This window comes from Diceros bicornis, chromosome 26, assembly GCF_020826845.1.
Source record: "Diceros bicornis minor isolate mBicDic1 chromosome 26, mDicBic1.mat.cur, whole genome shotgun sequence".
NCBI lineage: Eukaryota > Metazoa > Chordata > Mammalia > Perissodactyla > Rhinocerotidae > Diceros > Diceros bicornis.
The window spans coordinates 24,410,786-24,429,416 of record NC_080765.1 but is presented as its reverse complement, the minus strand read 5'-3'; positions in this window follow the sequence as shown (position 1 = coordinate 24,429,416).

Genomic DNA, 18,631 nt, shown 5'->3' with positions numbered 1-18,631 from the left:
ATCCACATGAAACGCTCATTAGTTAACAGCCTAGATCTTTATTGCTAAACATGAACTAACAACTCAGGGTCAAAAAACACGTGAAGACAAGAAATCACATACATGAGTAACATTAAGATTAACAAATAAAATAATTGTGTTTTTAGGAAATAAAGATGATTCAAGAAACAAAACAATTTTTAAAAATTAATAAATGACTCCAGTGACATTGGAAACGTGGCTTATACATAAGTAAGTACAGACTGCTGCTGAAAAAAAGGAGGAATCAGAAAACAAAAATGAGCACCTGGTAATTAAAAATGTGTTTGGCATCAAAAAAATTCAGCGGACAGACTGAAGAAGAGAATGGCTATGGTTAACAACCATGTCAGTGATCTGGTGATAAATTCAATGGAATCTTACAGACCTGAGCCAAAGGCAAAATAATGGCATGTATGAGAGAAATATGAAGCAACATAGATGTCTTCCATTTCTTTTGTTGGGGTTCTGGAGGCAGAGAACAGAGGTAATAAAAGGAAGGAAAAATTCTCTAAATAATAATCTAAATAGATAAATGATCTATTAGAAGATAATTTCCCAGAGACAAACACTAGAGAGGTCTCCCAGGCCTCTTTTGTAAGAGCACTAAACCTATTGATGAGAGCTCTGCCCTCATGACCTAATCACCTCCCAAAGGCCCCACCCCCAATACCATCACATTGGGCATTAGGATTTAACATAGTAATTTTGGGGGGACATAACATTTAGAGCATAGCAATGGGGCCACAGAGAGTGGTGTAATTAATTTTCTTTGGGCATCTGGGAATATAACAAAAAGAAGATGCTATTTTTGTTCCATTTTGAAGGATAAATATGAATTTCCTACTGAGACGCAAGGCATTTCAGGCAATGGGAACAGTATATGAGCAGAAGTAGAAAGGTCTGAAATTACCTAGCCGGTTTGGAGACAGAGATTAATAGTCTAGTATGGTGAGAGTTTGAGATATATGGCAGGAAATGAATACACATGAAGCTGAAAAGACAGGTTGGTGCCAGATTGTAAAGAGCTCACGTGCTATTCTGAGAGGCTTTTATACCTGACACTATGTACAGTTGGAAACCCTTGAAGGATTTTATGCAGCAAAGCGACATAATCACAAACTACTTAGCTCAGAGTCATAATGATGGAAAGCTAGTGCCTTCTGGTGAGCCATTCTCCACACTCACATAGACATAAAAGCTCAAGAGATGGAGAATTTCAATAGCACTAGGAACCAGGAATATTATACAGTGAACGGCTAGAAAACTGGAAGAACTTCCATGAGTTAAACCTTTAAAGCCTACAGGTATAATGGTGGAACCATTCATGGAAAAATGTTTCAAGAAATGTCACAGGCTTAGACTTTCTTTCATCAGAGTGAAGGAATTCACATCTCCCCCAGGATGGGGACTAGTTACTAGAGTCTTCAGAGTCTTTTAACACCCCCATCCAATATCAGATGTGAGCTGAAACCTGCTTTTGGAAGGAAAGGAGCTGCGGAGTGGCCATGGTGAAGCTGTAGGTTTTTAGTCATGACTGCAGAAATAGCCCATCGAGGGATAAATTTTAAATATTGTAGAAATTATGTGACATAAGCATTCTATAGCCAGACAATCTCTCATCCATGAGTGAAGACAAAAAGATTTACACAAATGTGCAAAGACTTGGAAAATACACTATTCCATTTAGCAACAATAATATAAACACAGTTAAAAGATGAATCAGACTCAGAAAAACATTAGCAACACATAAAATAGACAAATGATTAATATCAATACTGAAGAAGGAGCTCCAAAAACCCAATTAATATACTGGCAAAGGTATGAATAAACAATTTACTGAGAAATGAATACAGATGACTAATATGCAGCAATATTAGAATTCGTTAATTAAAAATGAAGATGGCAACAGAATACCATCTTCAACCATCATATTGAGTAATAAATAATGCTGATAATATTATATGTTGGAAAGTCACGTGAAAACAGATACTTGTAAAAACTTTGGGAGAACCTTCAGGGTCTGGAGGATAAAGACAGCTCCTTGAATCCAAATCTCTCCACAATCATACAGTCAACTTCCTCCAAATCATACAATCAACAAGAACAAACAAAGCTACATACAACCAACCCTTCTGTATTACAAGAAGACAAAGAATACCATAACCTTCAAATTACCTGTAAGTTCATAAAGAAACATCAAATTCCAACACAGCTCCTACCACTACTGAAAGCCTTTGGAAGAGTGGGAGATTTGAAGGTTTAAGAGACTCCATAAAAAAGAGAGGGTCATGGAGGAATCAAATAATACACATAAAATCATCCTTAAAAGAGGAAATCCAACACCACATGCTAAAATACTGAACACAGGTCTAGGACTTGGTGGTTCTCAGCATTAGCCAAGAGCAAACTGTTTGAAAGTGAAAGGCTCTGCAGGTGTCAGCCTTGATAAACACTGCTTCCAAGGGAGAATCAGAAATCTGGAAGAGAGGTGGTGCTCCTTATAGATATGGAAACAAATGAAAAAGGAAGGAAGGAAATAAGAAAGGAATATTAAGGATTTTACATAAATAAAAGAGAAACAAAAATATATCTCTTACTTCCCAATAACATTATCCACTAAAGAAACTGCACTTCACTATACTGACAGAAGTGGGCTCTCTCACACTAGGAACCCTGCTTATAAAATATCTAGGAATAGAAAAAAACCCAAATTTCATACAAAGTGACAGTAAGAAGAATACAGAATAAGTGAATCATAACATTTCAGCTAGTAAAAATTTTCTTCTCTACTCCTCCAAAACAGTGAAGGAGAAAAACTATTGCACAACACTCTACATTTAATTATTTCAAAGAAGCATTTGGAGATGTTAAAAAAACACCTAGAATTAGAAATCCAAAAATTAAGAACAGAATTGGACATAGCACAGAAATACAATGAGATTTGATTAAATTTAAGTTAAAAAGTAGAAGAAAAAGACAAAACTATCTCAGAAATGAAGACTAAAATAGAAGATGCCTCAGCAACAATGCATATGAATGTGAAAGTTTAATAAAAACATAGAAAGAAGGCATTAAACCACCAAATAGTTGAGAGGGAAGATAGGCAAAGAAGGTCCAACATACATATAATTGGAGATTCTGAGAGTAGGGGCAGGGGGACAAAGGAATAGAACTAGTATTTAAAATTATAATCCAAGAAATAAAAGAAAACATAAATCTGCTTTTTGAAATACTCATTTGTTCCTGGGGAACATTGACCTGCTAAATTCTAAGCCATCTTTACTAACACTAGTAAAATGATTAAAATTCAAAGACAAAAAAAATCCTCTGGGCTTCCAGCAGAAAATAAAAATAAAATTTATTTATAAGAATAAGAAAATTAGGCTGGCATCAGACTTTTTAAAAGCAACAAACAATTCAAGGGAATAAGGGACTTCAGGGAAAAAAAGTGTTAGCCAAAGATTTTCTGTTCAGCAAGCCCTCCTTCCTGTATCTAGGCTGTAGAATAGCAGTTCTTAACTGAGGCAATTCTTCCCCCACCCCCACAGGACATTTGGGAACGTCTGAAGACATTTTCTGTTGTCATGAGTGGGGGATGGTGTGCTACTGGCATCTAGTGGGTAGTGATCAGGAAAGCTGTGAAACATCCTACTATGTGCAGAGCAGCCTTACATAACAAAGAGTTGCCCAGCCCGTCATGATAACAGTTTTGGGGTTGAGAAACATTTTGCTATAGAAGAAGAGTTTCGAACATGCAAGAATTCAGGGAATATTGTAGACTTGTGCACATCCTGAAGAATGTATTTGTGGATGAACTTCAGCCAACCAAGAGATAACTGGGAAAATTTTGGCAAAAGGGCTAATAGTGAGCATTTAATATATTTAATTGTAGAGGTAAGACTAATACAAGAGAGGAGACGTGTGAAAGAATAGTATATAAATATTGTATGCTCTAATAAAGTAGAAAAATGCAACTAAGAATGTTAATGTTCTACATATTCAAAAATAAAATTTAATCACTGTGATGGGACAAAAACAAAGCCTAAATTGAATGCAGACTGAGACAAATGAACCCACTTGTTTTGTAAATTGAAGACATAATCAGTTGTAGGGGAAAATAACAGTGAAGTAACATTTGAACACGGTACTTGTACTATATAGCATCAGTCTAGGGAACAAAAGAAATGTAAATTAATCTTGAACTTTTCTTAGTAGACACGTTTTTCATAGTATATGGGTGTAACAATCCTAAAACAATTTTCTGTATGACACAGGATTACGCAAATGAGCAGTGTGTTGATGTTTTGGGAGCTAGGGTTCTCACTGGGAAGTGGGGGAAAGCAAGGAAGAAACTTGCAGGGTTAGATTGGAATTTGAGGGGGTATCAGTATAAATTTATAATTTCTAACATACAAATATAAACATTTCATAGCTCTGTCCACTGAAAGAACCTGAAAGCAAAGACATCTCAGTGACAATGAACAAACACATGCCCAGATCCCAGTTTCCAATGCCCACCAAAGAGAGCCAGGAATCCTTGGAGAAAGTACTAACTCCAGGGCTGGGACAGGGAAGGTTAAAGAACTTGGAATATCTTGTTCTGACAAAAGTTAAGTAAGTACTAAAAAAAAAAATACTTGTGGGGACTTATCAAAAGGACACATGAGCCTGCTTAAAAAGAACCTGGAGAAAATTGAGTATTGAAATAAGTAAAGACAGTAATAAATTATAACCCATTGAATCAAATGGTAATCCATTAGTCTATACTGATAGCAAGTAGACAAGTGAATGGATAGATACATGAATGGGTAGACAGACAGATAGATAGATAGCAAAGTAGCTAGCTAGCTAGTTAGCTAGATAAATAGATAGATGAAAAGAAAATGTTCTTCCTTCAGTAAAACGCCACTGAAATGTGGAGGGAGTCATCAAGTTGGAACATCACCGTTTTGAAACCATTATAATAAAGACTTGTTCAGATAATAATTGTCAATGGATGGTATATCTAGGAGATGAAAGTCTGGTCAGGAATAGCTATTTACATGATCTGAAAGTGTCTCCCTTCAGAGAATTTATTAGTTACAAGTAAATAATAATTACATGGAGAAACTAAACCAGACAACACTTTTATCAGATGAGAAAAACTAAAATCACCAATGCGTAAGCAGATGGCCTTCCTGTGCCTCCAGATGTAAGTTTCTGAGAACATATCACTTTCTTGGTGTTCTAGCCAGAAGTGTATACCATGAATCTAATCATGAGGAAACAACAGACCAATCCAAATTGAGGGACATTTTATAAAGTAACCCGCTGTGTTATACAAAGATGTCTAAGTCACGAAAAACAATGAAAAGTTAAAGACTGTTTCCAGATTAAAAGAGACTAAAGAGCCATGACAATTAAATGCAAAACATGATTCTGGACTGGATCCTGTGCTGGTGGGAAAAAGATGTTGTAAAAGACGTTGTTGGGACAACTGACAAAATTGGAATGTACTGTGAAGTAGGTAAAAGTGTTATATCGATGTTAAAATTTCTGAACTTGATGAGTGTATTGTGGTTACATAAAGGAATATCCTTGATTTTAGAAAATACACAATGATATATTGGAGGATGAATTGGTATTATATATACAAACTACTCTGAAATAAGAAAGAACGGAAAAAGAGAGGAGAGAATGATCAAACAAATGTGGCATGGCAAAAATGTTAACAATTGGTAAATTTTGTTAAGGGTATTTGGGAAGTCTATGTACTAATCTTATAAGTGTTACATAAATTTAGCATTTTTTAAAAATAAAAAAAATTAAAAATAACTGGGTGCAAATACGAATTTCCACAGAATTTTAGTTCTTCAAATTATGAAACATATGTGCCAGTTGACACAGCAATTCTACTAATATATATATGTACATATATACATGCAATATGTATGTGTGTATATGTATACTATATATACACAATATATGTGTATATGTGTGTGTGTATATATACACACACACACATATATATACACATACTCCCAAATTGGAAATAAACTGAATGTACAGTAGAATTGTTTAATTGTTTGATATCTTACGGCAAATGAATTTCTATGTAATACTCTGTGATCATTAAAAGGAATAGGGTAGATCTATATAAGAAAAGTCTCCTAAATCTTTGTGACCAAATAAATTTGGTAAATAATATTATTTATTGTATAATCCAATTTTTATTTATCACAGGAGGAAAAAAGACCAGCGCCTATCAAACTATTAACGACTGTTACTTAGGGCAAGTCTATGCTTTGGGACAGATTAGGTTCTGAAAGGATGTTTGTAAATCCATATGTTTTCAAGTCCAAAGTAACTAAGACAGATTTAAAGTTGTGATCCCCATTGCATTTCTGCCTAACAGGAATGTGAATCAATTTCTTTGAAGCTTGAAAAACAAGCTTATTCTTCTCCGTCTTACGTATATATTTTCTAGCAGATTTATTTTCCCCAAATAGATAAATTTTGTCTTCCTTGGAAATCTGTTAAGGCAGGTATCTGTCTCTTCCTGCACAATCTTTGCCAGTGTCATACGTTGTTCCTTAGCAGTTAGAAGTCCACATGTGCTAGTTTGCCACTCAGGTCCCTGGTGTGCTGATTCAGACACGCCTTCAACCCTGGTGTGAATAATCTGTGAGACTAGAGTCATCAGCAGGCCTTTAAGACCTACTTAGTCCTTAAATTCCACATATCAAGTCTTGTCAACAATTAACAGTAAGTGGATGAAAGTCTGACTTCTTTCCCTCACTCAGTCAAATAGCTTTTCTCACTTCGTGATGAACACAGTTGATTTCGTAGGCACGATTCTCTTCTTATCTTGTACAATTCATTCTTACTTCAAAATCATTCACAGTCTCACATAATTCATGCAGTGCACGTGTGCCACATTCTTCATTTTCTTGCCTCTCATTTCCAGAAATCTCTCTCTTTTTTTCCTTTTTAATCATGTGCCCTTTCTTAGTCGCTTTTTCAATATCCTTGCTGCTTTTTCACTTATCAGATGTGACGGTTTCAATAATATTTGTAAAATATCTAAACATTAAGCATAAGCAAAGCAAATACAGTGTAGACTGAGCAGTGGCATGAAGACCAGGGCGAACATGATCACATTATCTGTCAGTGGCAGACTCCATGCACTTCGAATGTGAAAAGTAGCTTTCATTATATCCATGAGAAATTGTAAGTTCGATATTTGTTAATAGAGGAGCTTCCAATTACATCTGTATTCTCAGATTTATTTTTTTCTAAATTTACTACGTGTTCATATTTTATTTTGTAATTACAAAAACAGAAAATAACAGAAAATGAAGATACTTTATAATTGTGTTGTCTACTAACAGGCAGAATTGTATTTCTGTACATTATTATTACCTCATGAAAAACGTTTTTTGTTTGTTTTTTTAGATCTCATCACGGTTTGAGAGAGTCCAGAAAAACAACCAACTCTTGTCTTTTATGTAAAAGCACACTACTTAATTAGGGGCCCTGCCAAGTTCTGGCCCCAGTGGGAAGCTCAAATCCTGTGGAAGGTATGTTCTGAAACACCAAGAGTCAACCCAAAATACCTCCAGTATAGGGATTGTAAAAGGACTGGAATGAAGAATTGAATGAGTTTAATACAGCATGCATTATGGATAAGTGATTATATAAATATAGGTTGAAAACACATGTAAATATAAAAGAAGATATATAATGTTAAAATATTGATTCAGCAATGATAATAAGTCTAAAATTCCAAAGTTTATGCCAGGGATTAGGTGAGGGAAGGGTTGAGAGGAACTGAGAGTAAAAGCTGGATGATGATTTTATGTGGAGGTGTGACGGTTAATTTTACGTTTCAACTTGACGTGGCCGCAAGGTGCCAGGACGTTTGGTCAAACGTTATTCTGGGTGTGCCCATGAGCGTGTTTCTGGTTAAGATTAACATTTGATCAGTAGACTGAGTAAAGCAGATTGCCCTTCTTATTGTGGGTCTCATCCAATCAGTCGAAGGCAGGAATACAGAAGAAGGCTGACCCTCCCTTAGTAAGGCGAATTTTTCCTGCCTTTGGACTTGAACTAGAACATTGGTTCTTCTGGTTCTCAGGCCTTTGGACTTGGACTGGAACTACACCATCATCTCTCCTGGGTCTCCAGCTTCCAGACTCATCCTGCAGATTGTAGGGGAGGAAGAAATATTCCTCACTGCTCTAGGCTCTTATGACTGGTCTAAGAATTAAATTGACACGAGACAGAGTAATAGGAGAAAATCAAACTAATTTAATAACATATATATATGGGAAAAACCCATGAAAACTAGTAATTCACCAAAATGACCAAAGCAACCACCTTAAATACCATCTTCAGCTAAAGATAAAGGAGAGTATTGCAGGTAGTTGTTTGGGACTTCAAAGAGGAGGAAGACAACCCACAGGGAGATGGAAAAGCAAATGTTTGGTAAACAAATGTTTGCTGGGACATCTATAAACAATGCGAGAGAACTTTGATAAAATGGGCCTTGCTAGGTGCCTTCCTGTCTACCACACCCAGAGTTATTTATGGTGATAGCTCCTTCCTGGGACAGGTCTTCTACCTTAAATTCTTTTAGACAGTTAGGAGGAAGGTCAAAGTTTCTTCCTGAGTCTTCTTTTTTTAGCCTTGAGCTAACATCTGTTGACAATCCTCTTTTTGCTGAGGAAGATTGGCCCTCAGCTAACATCTGTGCCTGTCTTCCTCTACTTCATATGTGGGATGCTTTCCACAGCATGGCTTGATAAGTGGTGAGTAGGTCCGCGCCTGGGATCCGAACCCGTGAACCCCGGGCCACCGAAGCGGAGTGCGCAAACTTAACCACTACACCACCGGGCTGGGCCCTCTTCCTGAGTCCTTTGTTCTTAAAAATAATCAAACCAAAAAGACATATTTTGGGGTGACAAATTCTGATCCCCTACAAGATCTTGAGACTTAGTATCTGTAATGGAGTGAGCCAATTCCTTATAATAAATCTCTGTCTCTCTGCATACTCATATACGTATACATTATATATGCATATAATTTTATATATATAAATTTTATGTATATATAATTTATATAAATACATTTAAATAAATAAATATATATATATATGTGTGTGTATATATATATAATCTCCTATTGGTTCTCTGGAGAACCCTGACTAATGCAGGAGGAGTTAATATTCTTTTATTGATGGCATTTAAATTTGATAATTTGAAATTCTTAGTTATGATGCTGTGGGTAGGACTGCTAGCTGTTGGTCCAAATCCTTGCCCTGGGTGCACAGGAAGGCAGTTACCCAGCGACGTGCAGTGAGGTGTGGCATGCGACTATGTTTCAGCCAATGAAATGGGAGTGAAAGTGCTGCGTGTCAATTCTAGGCTGAAACTTTTGAAAAGCAGGTGTATCTTCTCTATGCTCCCTCTTTCTCCTGGTGCAGATTGATTGCAGGCAATGATACAGCCCTCGGGGATGGCAGAGCCAAGAGACGGGTAGTCATGGGTAACTGACACACACTGTAGAGGAGAGCCGCCTGCCCAACACAATACCCACCTTGGCCTGTAAGGTAATCAAAGGTAAATTTCTATTGCATTTGAGTCATTCTTTTTTGGGATCTGCTTGCTATTTTCTTAACTAATATAGAAATATTTCAAATATACAGAAGAGAACATAATATAACCTATATCCATGGTCTCAATACCCAGAATAAAGAGATGTTAAATTTTGCCATATTTGCTTCAGATGTTATATTAGTTTGCTATGGCTGCCATGACAAAATACACGACAGGTAAAATACAAAATGGGGAAATATATTTGCTGTGTATGAGACAAGGGGTCTGTCTACACTGCTGGGACAGTGTAGACTTCTAATCTGTCATTCATCCACCTTTGTGAAAGGGAATTCTAATATTGGCTTACTGAAGTCATTTTGGTCAACAGCAGAGGAAATTAATAATATGCATCTTTTTCATTTTTTGCTAGTGATTTTCAGATTATTTGTGGGAGTTTCTTATATATGTTCTGAATTTTAAGTCATTTTCCTAGGCTATTTTGTTTTTTATTCTCTTTATGGCATCTTTTGATTAAAAGAAATGTAAAATATAGGCAAATGTCTGAATCTTTTCCTTTATGAGGTGTGCTTTTTGCACATCCTTTGACATCCTTTCCTACCTAGATGTCATAATCTCCTGTGTTTTCTCATAAAATTTAAGAAGTTCTTCTTTTCATACTTAGGTCTTTAATCTGCCTATACTTTGTTTTGCGTATGGTGGTGAGAGGGATCTGGTTTTTTCCTTTTTCTATGGATAGCCAATGATTTATTAAATAGCCCATTCTTTCTCCTACTGATTTGTAATGCTTCTTTGTTAATACCCAGTTTTCCACCCATGTGCTTCTGTTTCTGGGATTTCTATTCTCTTCCATTGAATTGTTTACCAATCCCTAGGCCAATAGCGCACTGTTTTCATTATTCTGATTACTATAACTTCATAGTACCTTACAGACTAAGCTGATATTTAAACATCCCAAATAATGTTAAGGTCTTTGTAATATATGTGGAACAAATTCAGTTGAAAAGAGGAAAAAAACAAACAGTGACTTACACAGGGGTATGGGCTAGCAATTCTGATACCACTATATATGTATACTAGCATTGAACAAATAAATAAATAAATTGTGTATAATAGGGACCAGGGTTTTCACTGGCAGAAAAAGAAGTTGCGAATAATCAAGGAAAGGGGCTAAAATGAATCCTCTACTGCTAAATTAGAGCTGGAGATATCAGTATGAACTCTCGTTTACTTTAATATATATACAGAGAGATGAGAGAGATAAATTTGTGTAAATACACAGGATATATATATATTTCCTAGGTCTGTCCACCGAGAGAGCCTAAAAGCAGTGTTGCCCCAGTAGCAATGAGCACACTTAGCACTCACTTATTGATTTCTAAACATCTTTCTCCAATGAAAGGTACCAGGAATTTTTGGAGAAATGGCTGATTTTAGGTCCAGGACAGAAAAATACAAAATGAGCCTGGAGCATCTTGAAGTGGCCAGAAAGATGTAAGGAAGTAAAAAACTGGGGGGGGGGGGGGGAAGCAAGTTAAAGGGATACAAGAGCCAATATGAAAAAACTCCCAATGACCAAAGTTGGAACATTTTCAGCAACAAAATAAATTACAATAGTATAGGATTATACTGATTTATATGGATCAAAGAATAAAATAAATATCCATGAGTCAACACTGATGCAAATAAGCAATTGAATAAACTAACAAATGGAAGAAAAGGGATAAATCTTCCTTACATGGCAATTCCAATTAATACATGTAAAAAAATGAGAGAAATAGAAAATCACGGTTAGACCACACAGTAATAGTTGCTGCAGGTAAGACCTGCTGATGAATGCTAAAATTAGTGGATGGAACTTTAAAGAGAAACAGGATATTTGTATAACCTCAAATATCTTGCTGTAAATACTTATTAATTATTGTACTGGTTTTAACATATGCTCACGTAATCTTTGATAGTCCTCCCTCCAGGAGGTGAAACTTAATTGCTCTCCTTTTGAGTATGAGCTGGACTTAGTCACTCACTTCTAAATATAGAGTGTGGAAAGAGAAAGAAAATAACTTTACAATGGAGATACCTAGCAGACATCACCTTCATCTTGTTTTCAAGGTTAATATCACCAATAAGTCATGTTGATGTCATATGTCCCTGACAGGATGTGAAGAGAAGGGCACTTGTCCTCTGTGGTATTCTTCTCCCAAACCTATAACCCCAATCTAATCATGAGGAAAACATCAGACAAATCCAAACCTGGGGATAACATTCTACACAATACATGTCCAGTGCTCTTCAAAAGTGTCAAGGTCATGGGGCCAGCCCAGGGGCATCGTGGTTAAGTTTGGCACACTCCCCCTCAGCAGCCCACATCCACAGGTTTGGATCCTGGGCGTGGACCTACACCACTCATCAAGTCATGCTGTGGTGGCGTCCCATATACAAAATAGAGGAAGATGGGCACATATGTCAGCTCAGGGCCAATCTTCCTCAAGCAAAAAGATATTAGCTCAGGGACAATCTTTCTCACCAAAAAAAAAAAAAAAAAACCCAAAAAAACTGTCAAAGTCGTGAAAGCATGGAAAGATTGGGAAACTGCCACAGTGTTGGTTTGGTTAGCAACCTCGAGAGTTCCCTGGGTGAAATTCGAAACTGGCGTCCATACATGCAGGGCAAGGAGACTCTGAAGAAAGAGGCAGACCACTTCAGATTGGTAGGTAGCGGGTTTAATAAGCAAGGGAAGTTACATACAAGGCTTGTCTTAGGCAGCTGCAAGATGAGTGAATCTCCGCAGCCGCCCTCCAGAATCTTAAAAGATTATATAGACACCTTAACAGGGTTCAGTCCCGTGTACCATCCAGACGATCTCAACAACACCTTACTCTCTCAAGGTACATCCTTGAAATAGCTCCTACTGTGGGGAGAGTGGGCAGGACTACATTCCAATGACAGGGGAGGGGAGTAAGGAGCCTCCGATTGCCTGGGTCCATCTTGTGGGTCAGCTGGTGGTCATGTCCTCTTGATGATCTCCTCCAACACACAGACTGGAAGAGATTAAGAAGACATGACAACAAAACACAACACAATTGGATACTGGAACAGAAAAATGACATTAGTGGAAAAATCAGTGAAATACAAATAAAGTGTGTGATTTAGTTGACAGTACTGTAGTAAAGTTAATTTCTTAGTTTTGACACATGTACCATGCTTATAGGAGATGTTAGCATTAGGGGAAGCTGGATGAAGAGTATAAAGAAACTCTCTGTGCTATCTTAACAATCACCTGTCATTCTAAAATCATTTCAAAACAAAAAGGTTTTTAAAAAACCCAATGAGTTAATTGTAAATGAGTTCACTGAAATGAATAACCATAACAAATAATCACTACCTCCTCCTAACATTAGTACGTTTTATGACTTCTCATAATTATGGAAAATGTATTTTGCACATTTCAACATTTGTGCACATATAAATATTTACATTTCAGATAGGTAAAGACATACTCTGCTATAAAAACAGCTTCACAACAGAAGACTTCTTTTCTTTTTACACAGAAGGGCAGGAAACTACACTGGGTCAAACCTGTCACTTATGATGGAGATCAGATTATATAGTTACATTTGTTTCTGCTTGCAATATTCCTACTTGTGGACTTCATTTTAGTTTAATATCAACAAACCTGAGCCCCTAGATTAGTTCATAAGTTTGTCAATCCATCTTTCTTAACAGAATATGGGAAGAATTTACATCATAGGACCTGAATAAACAAAGTAATTTTTGGGCTAAGAAATTTACCTTAATATTTTCCTTTAATTAAAATCCCTGGGCCAGCCCCGTGGCTTCGCAGTTAAGTGCGCGCGCTCTGCTGCTGGCAGCCCGGGTTCGGATCCCGGGCGCGCACCGACGCACTGCTTCTCCGGCCATGCTGAGGCCGTGTCCCACACACAGCAACTAGAAGGATGTGCAGCTATGACATACAACTATCTACTGGGGCTTTGGGGGGAAAAAATAAATAAATAAAATCTTTAAAAAAAAAATCCCTTTCCCTTCTTAAAGGGAGACTAGTTTTTCTGATTACAAGTTTTCTTTTCTCAAAGAGGGGTTGATATCGCTTGGTTTCCACACCTCCATGTGAAATTTAGAGTTAACTTATCAAAATATACATAATTCATCTCTACACATTACCCTGTTGGGATTTTGTTTAAAATTATTTGGAATTCATTCATTAACAGTGAGAATTTTATCCTTACAGTACTGAGTTTAATTCATAAATATGATAAATGCATAATTGTGTAGGTTTTGTTTATTTATATATTTTTATGCCTGTTATGAGTTGAAGTGTATCTCCCAAAAAGATACGTTGAAATCCTGACCCCTTCTACTGTGAATGGGAATTTATTTGGAAATAGGGACTCGGTAGATTTAATCAAACAAAGACAAGGTCATCTGGGTGGGCCCTAAGGCAATATAGACTGGTGTCTTTATAAGAAGGGAAAATGCCATGTGAAGGCAGAGACACACAGGGAGAAGGCTATGTGACAACAGAGGCAGAGATTGGAGTGATAGAGCTGTGAGCCAAGGAATGCCAAGGACTGACGGCCACCATCAGAAGCTGAGAAGAAGCAAGGAAGGATTCTACCCAGAGTCTCCGAGGGAGGATGGCCCTGCTGACACCTTGATTTCAGATTTCTAGCCTGCAGTACTGTGAAAGAATAAATTTCTGTGTTAAGCCACACATTTTGTGGCCCTTTGTTATGGCAGCCCTAGGAAACTAATACAATGCCCTCCCAAAAAGTCGTATAATTTTATCTACCAAGGACTTGCTTAATGGATTTTATTGTAGTTCTAAACAGGATCTTCTTTTACAATTATATTTTCTAATTGTATCCTGATTGTATTTAAGAATGCTATTACTCTTTGTATTTTTTGAATTTTATTCGGCAACTTTGCCAAACTCTTTTGTTTTTGTATATTTTCATAGATTTTCTTTTGCGAACAAACATATAGTTTGCAAATAATAATCAGTTGTTTCTTTCTTCCCAACTCTCATGTCCCTTATTATTCTTTCTTGCCTGACTGCATTAACTGGGAACCCCAGTTTAGTGCTGAATAGAAGCTGTGGTGGAAGCCGTGCTTGTCTTGTTCCTGTCTTGAAAGGGTTCAGTTTTAATATTTCGTTATGTTTCATTGTAATGTTTGCTGTGGGTTTTTGGCAGATACGCCTTTTCTCTTAAAGAAGTTACCTTCAATTTAGTTTGCTAAGTGTATTTATAATGAATGGAGTGGGTGAGCTGTTGCACATACTAAAAATAATCTTCTTGCTTTACCTGGCTTAATCCAATTTTCCCTTTATATATGGACTTAAATGTCACTTCCTCTGGGAAGGCTTCTCTCTTGCCTGTAGGCTAGTTAAGATGCTCCAACAGTGTGCCCCATAGCTCTCTGTATTTTCTCTCTTTTAAATGCCTCACTTGATTAAACTTGCTTGGGTGATTGTTTCTGCCTTCACAAGGCAGGGATCTGCTTTCTGTCTCACTAGTTAATCCTCTATGTCTAATCCATGGTCCAGAATATGCTAGTCACTTCAAAATAACAATTGAAAGAACAAATAAATGAATGAAGCAAAAAGAGAGCAAGAAACTTTATGAAATTGAACAAAGCACAAATAGATATCAAAACACTCATCTAGACAAAGGTTTGCACAGAGTTTAAGCCACTAAAATTACAGAAGTCCAATAAGAGATATAAAAGAAGATGGAATTAATGGAGATTTGCTTTCTATATTTCTGGGTGGGAAAACTCCAATGTTACGGGTTTATTATATAACATTTGAGTTTCACACTGTTGAGAAATGACTAAGTGCTAGAAAAATGAAGAAAAATATAAAGTCAGATCCTTGTGTAAAACCGAATAATGAAATAAATTTCAGATGGTTTAAACATTTAAGTGTAGAAAATAAGCCAAAAATGGTCTTGAAGAAAATGTACATTTACACACTTTGGGGACACTGTTTTCCACCAATGGTAAAAACTACAAAGGAAATAATGGAGAGGTTGAGTACATAAAAATGAAAAACGTATGTAATCAAAAACACTAAAAATAATTTACTGATAAAGGCAAACTCATAATTCAATAATTGGAAGATATATGATAAAGAAAAAAATCTGATAGCCTTAATAACATAAGTGGCTTTTATGGATCAGTAAGAAGTAGCAACTAAGTAATAGAAAACTGGTAAAAATGAAAATAAACACCTTTAGGAGTGTGTGCTCACCTTCAACGTGGACATGAGTGGGGCTAAAGGAGTGTTCCCACTGGATAGAGCTCTCTGTTTTCCTGGTGGATCTGGGGAAGAGAGGGTGGGAAGCATGCTGGTATGCATAGGCAATTCTTGCCAGGGGAGGACACTGGTATATGACTATGTTTTTTTTTTTCTTCTTCACCACATTGAAGCTGGGTACCTAAGGATTACTGTAAATATTCCATAAGATTACCTTTGGACCTTGTTCCCAACACAGACATAGATGAAAAGAAGTTAATCTTGTCAATTTGCTGTTTTCTTGTTTAACCTGAGGGGTGACTCAAGGGTCACAAGGATTTTTAAGATTGTTTTACAGAAGAAAAAGAATGCCTTCAAGGATCACCAGAGAACCAGCCCCCAGCTGTCTTTGACGCCCAGAAGTTGGATTGACCAGGGGCTTATCGGGAGTGAAACAAACAGGATTACCTCATTGTTTCTCCGAAACTCCTCCTACCAAGCCCCTTAGCTCCATAAAACCCCCTGCTCTCTTCTCTTGTTAAGGTGGATTTGAGAGAACCTATCCTCCCACCTTCTTGTTTTGGCCAATTCGAATAAACCCTTCTCCATGTCTAAGCACCAGTGTCTCAGTGATTGGCTTACTGCACATAGAGCACATGAACTTGAGATGAAAAGGTTTGGTATCACCTCAACTTTTTATTTTTACCCCCTACTTGATGCAGTGGTCACAAGACCAAGGCTGCAACTACAAGGGCTGGAAGCAGGGATGACTCCTAAGCAAGAAACTGTAACTATGTTTTTAACCTTATGTCAGAATTCCTAAGGGCCTGATGGGGCAGGATGTGCCTTCACCCCATCTGGAAAAATTGGGGCTAACAGTGAATGCATCTATATTGCCTGGTGCTCAAGATAGCCTGCTAGTTCAGCACCTGTGTCACCTCATCCTATGTGAACAGGAGTGGACTGAGGGGAGACACTTGCTAGACTAGTATTGCTGCTACAATCTAGACCAGCACAATGGTCGACCCTCACGTCCCTTCCAAAGATGGGAAAGTTTGGGATATAAATGGGGAAGAAAAATAGTAGCTGAGGGTAAGGGAATGAATAAATGCATTATGTAATGAGGGAAACCAATATTACGTTAACTGCTTGAAAGAGGCTCCAAGCAAGAGCCTCTCTGAGCTTGATTATACCAGATATCTGAAAGGGTGAAACCATGTGTTGCTGAGACCACTCTTGCTTTTGGAACCTGACAAGATTGAATGGAAGCTGCAAATCTGAAGGGCTTCACCCTGGGAGATATTTTCATACGATATGATGATGGACTGGATAATTATTAGGGACTGGATGAGATTCTAGTATGTGCCAGTATCTTTTGACCTTTATGATTGTTTTGCTATAATCGATCTGAGTTAGAGGACCAGGGGGTAGCCTGTGATATTGTGATTTATAATAAGAAACATATATTTGGCCTTTGACCGTATTCCTGGCATAGAGCTTTTAAAACCCTTGGAATTTCCTGTGGTAAGAGCCATAAAGGTGTCTTTTGTTATATTGATGAAGAGACTTTTGGAAAGCCCTTAGGTAAGCTAAGGATGGGGCCTGGTTGTCAGGGGAACCAACCATGTGATTAGAGGGTTGGAACTTTCAGTCCCACTCCCTGACCTTCTGGGAGGGGAGAGAGGCTGGAGGTTGAATCAATTGCCAATGGCCAATGATTCAATCAATCATGACTATGTAATGAAGCCTCCACAAAAACCCAAAAGGACAGAGTTTGGAGAGCTTCCGGGTTGGTGAACACATGGAGGTTGTGCGAGAGTGCTTTGCCTGGAGAGGGCATGGAGGCTTGGTACCATTTCCCCATACTTTGCCCTGTGCATCTCCTCCATCTGGCTGTTCCTGAGTTATATCCTTCTATAATAAACCAGTAATCTAGTAAGTAAGATATTTCTCTGAGTTCTGTGAGCCACTCCAGCAAATTAATCGAACCAGAGGAGGGAGTCTTGGGAACCTCTCACTTACAACCAGTCAATCAGAAACACAGGTGACAACCTGCACTTGCTATTGGCATCTGCAGTGGGAGTAGTCTTGTGGGATGGGACCCTTAACCTGTGGAATCTGATGCTATCTCTGGGTACATAGTGTCAGAATTGAGTTGAATTGTAGGACACCCAGCTGCTGTCCCAAGAATTGCTTGTTGGTGTGGGGAACTCCCCCCATTGTCTTCCTCCCCACCCCACATACATTAGAATTGGTACAAAAACCTACTTACAAACTGTGAAAGATAAATGTGTTAGCTTGGGTTACCATAACAAAATACCATAGAGTGAGTGACTTAAACAACGAAAATTTGTTTTCTCAAAATTCTGGGTTGGAAGTCTGAGATGAGGAAGTCAGCCTGGTTAGTTTCTGGTGAGGGTTCTCCTCCTGGCTTGTGTAAAGTCCCCTTCTCACTGTGTCCTCAGAGGGCAGGTTGTGTGTATGTTTGTGAAGAAACAGAGAGAGATTTCTTTTCAACTTCTTATGAGGCCACAGTCCTATCTGATTAGGGTTCCACCACTATGACCTCATTTTAACCATAATTACTTCCTAAAGACCTTGTCTCCAGATATGGTTGCATTTGGGGTTAGGGCTTCAACATATGAATTTTGGGGAGACAGAATTCAGTCCATAGCAATAAATAAACAGCAAATAAATGTAAACAAAGGCTTGGCATTTATCTTTATCATTTCCTTTCTTCCTGACTTCACTCTCTTGCTCT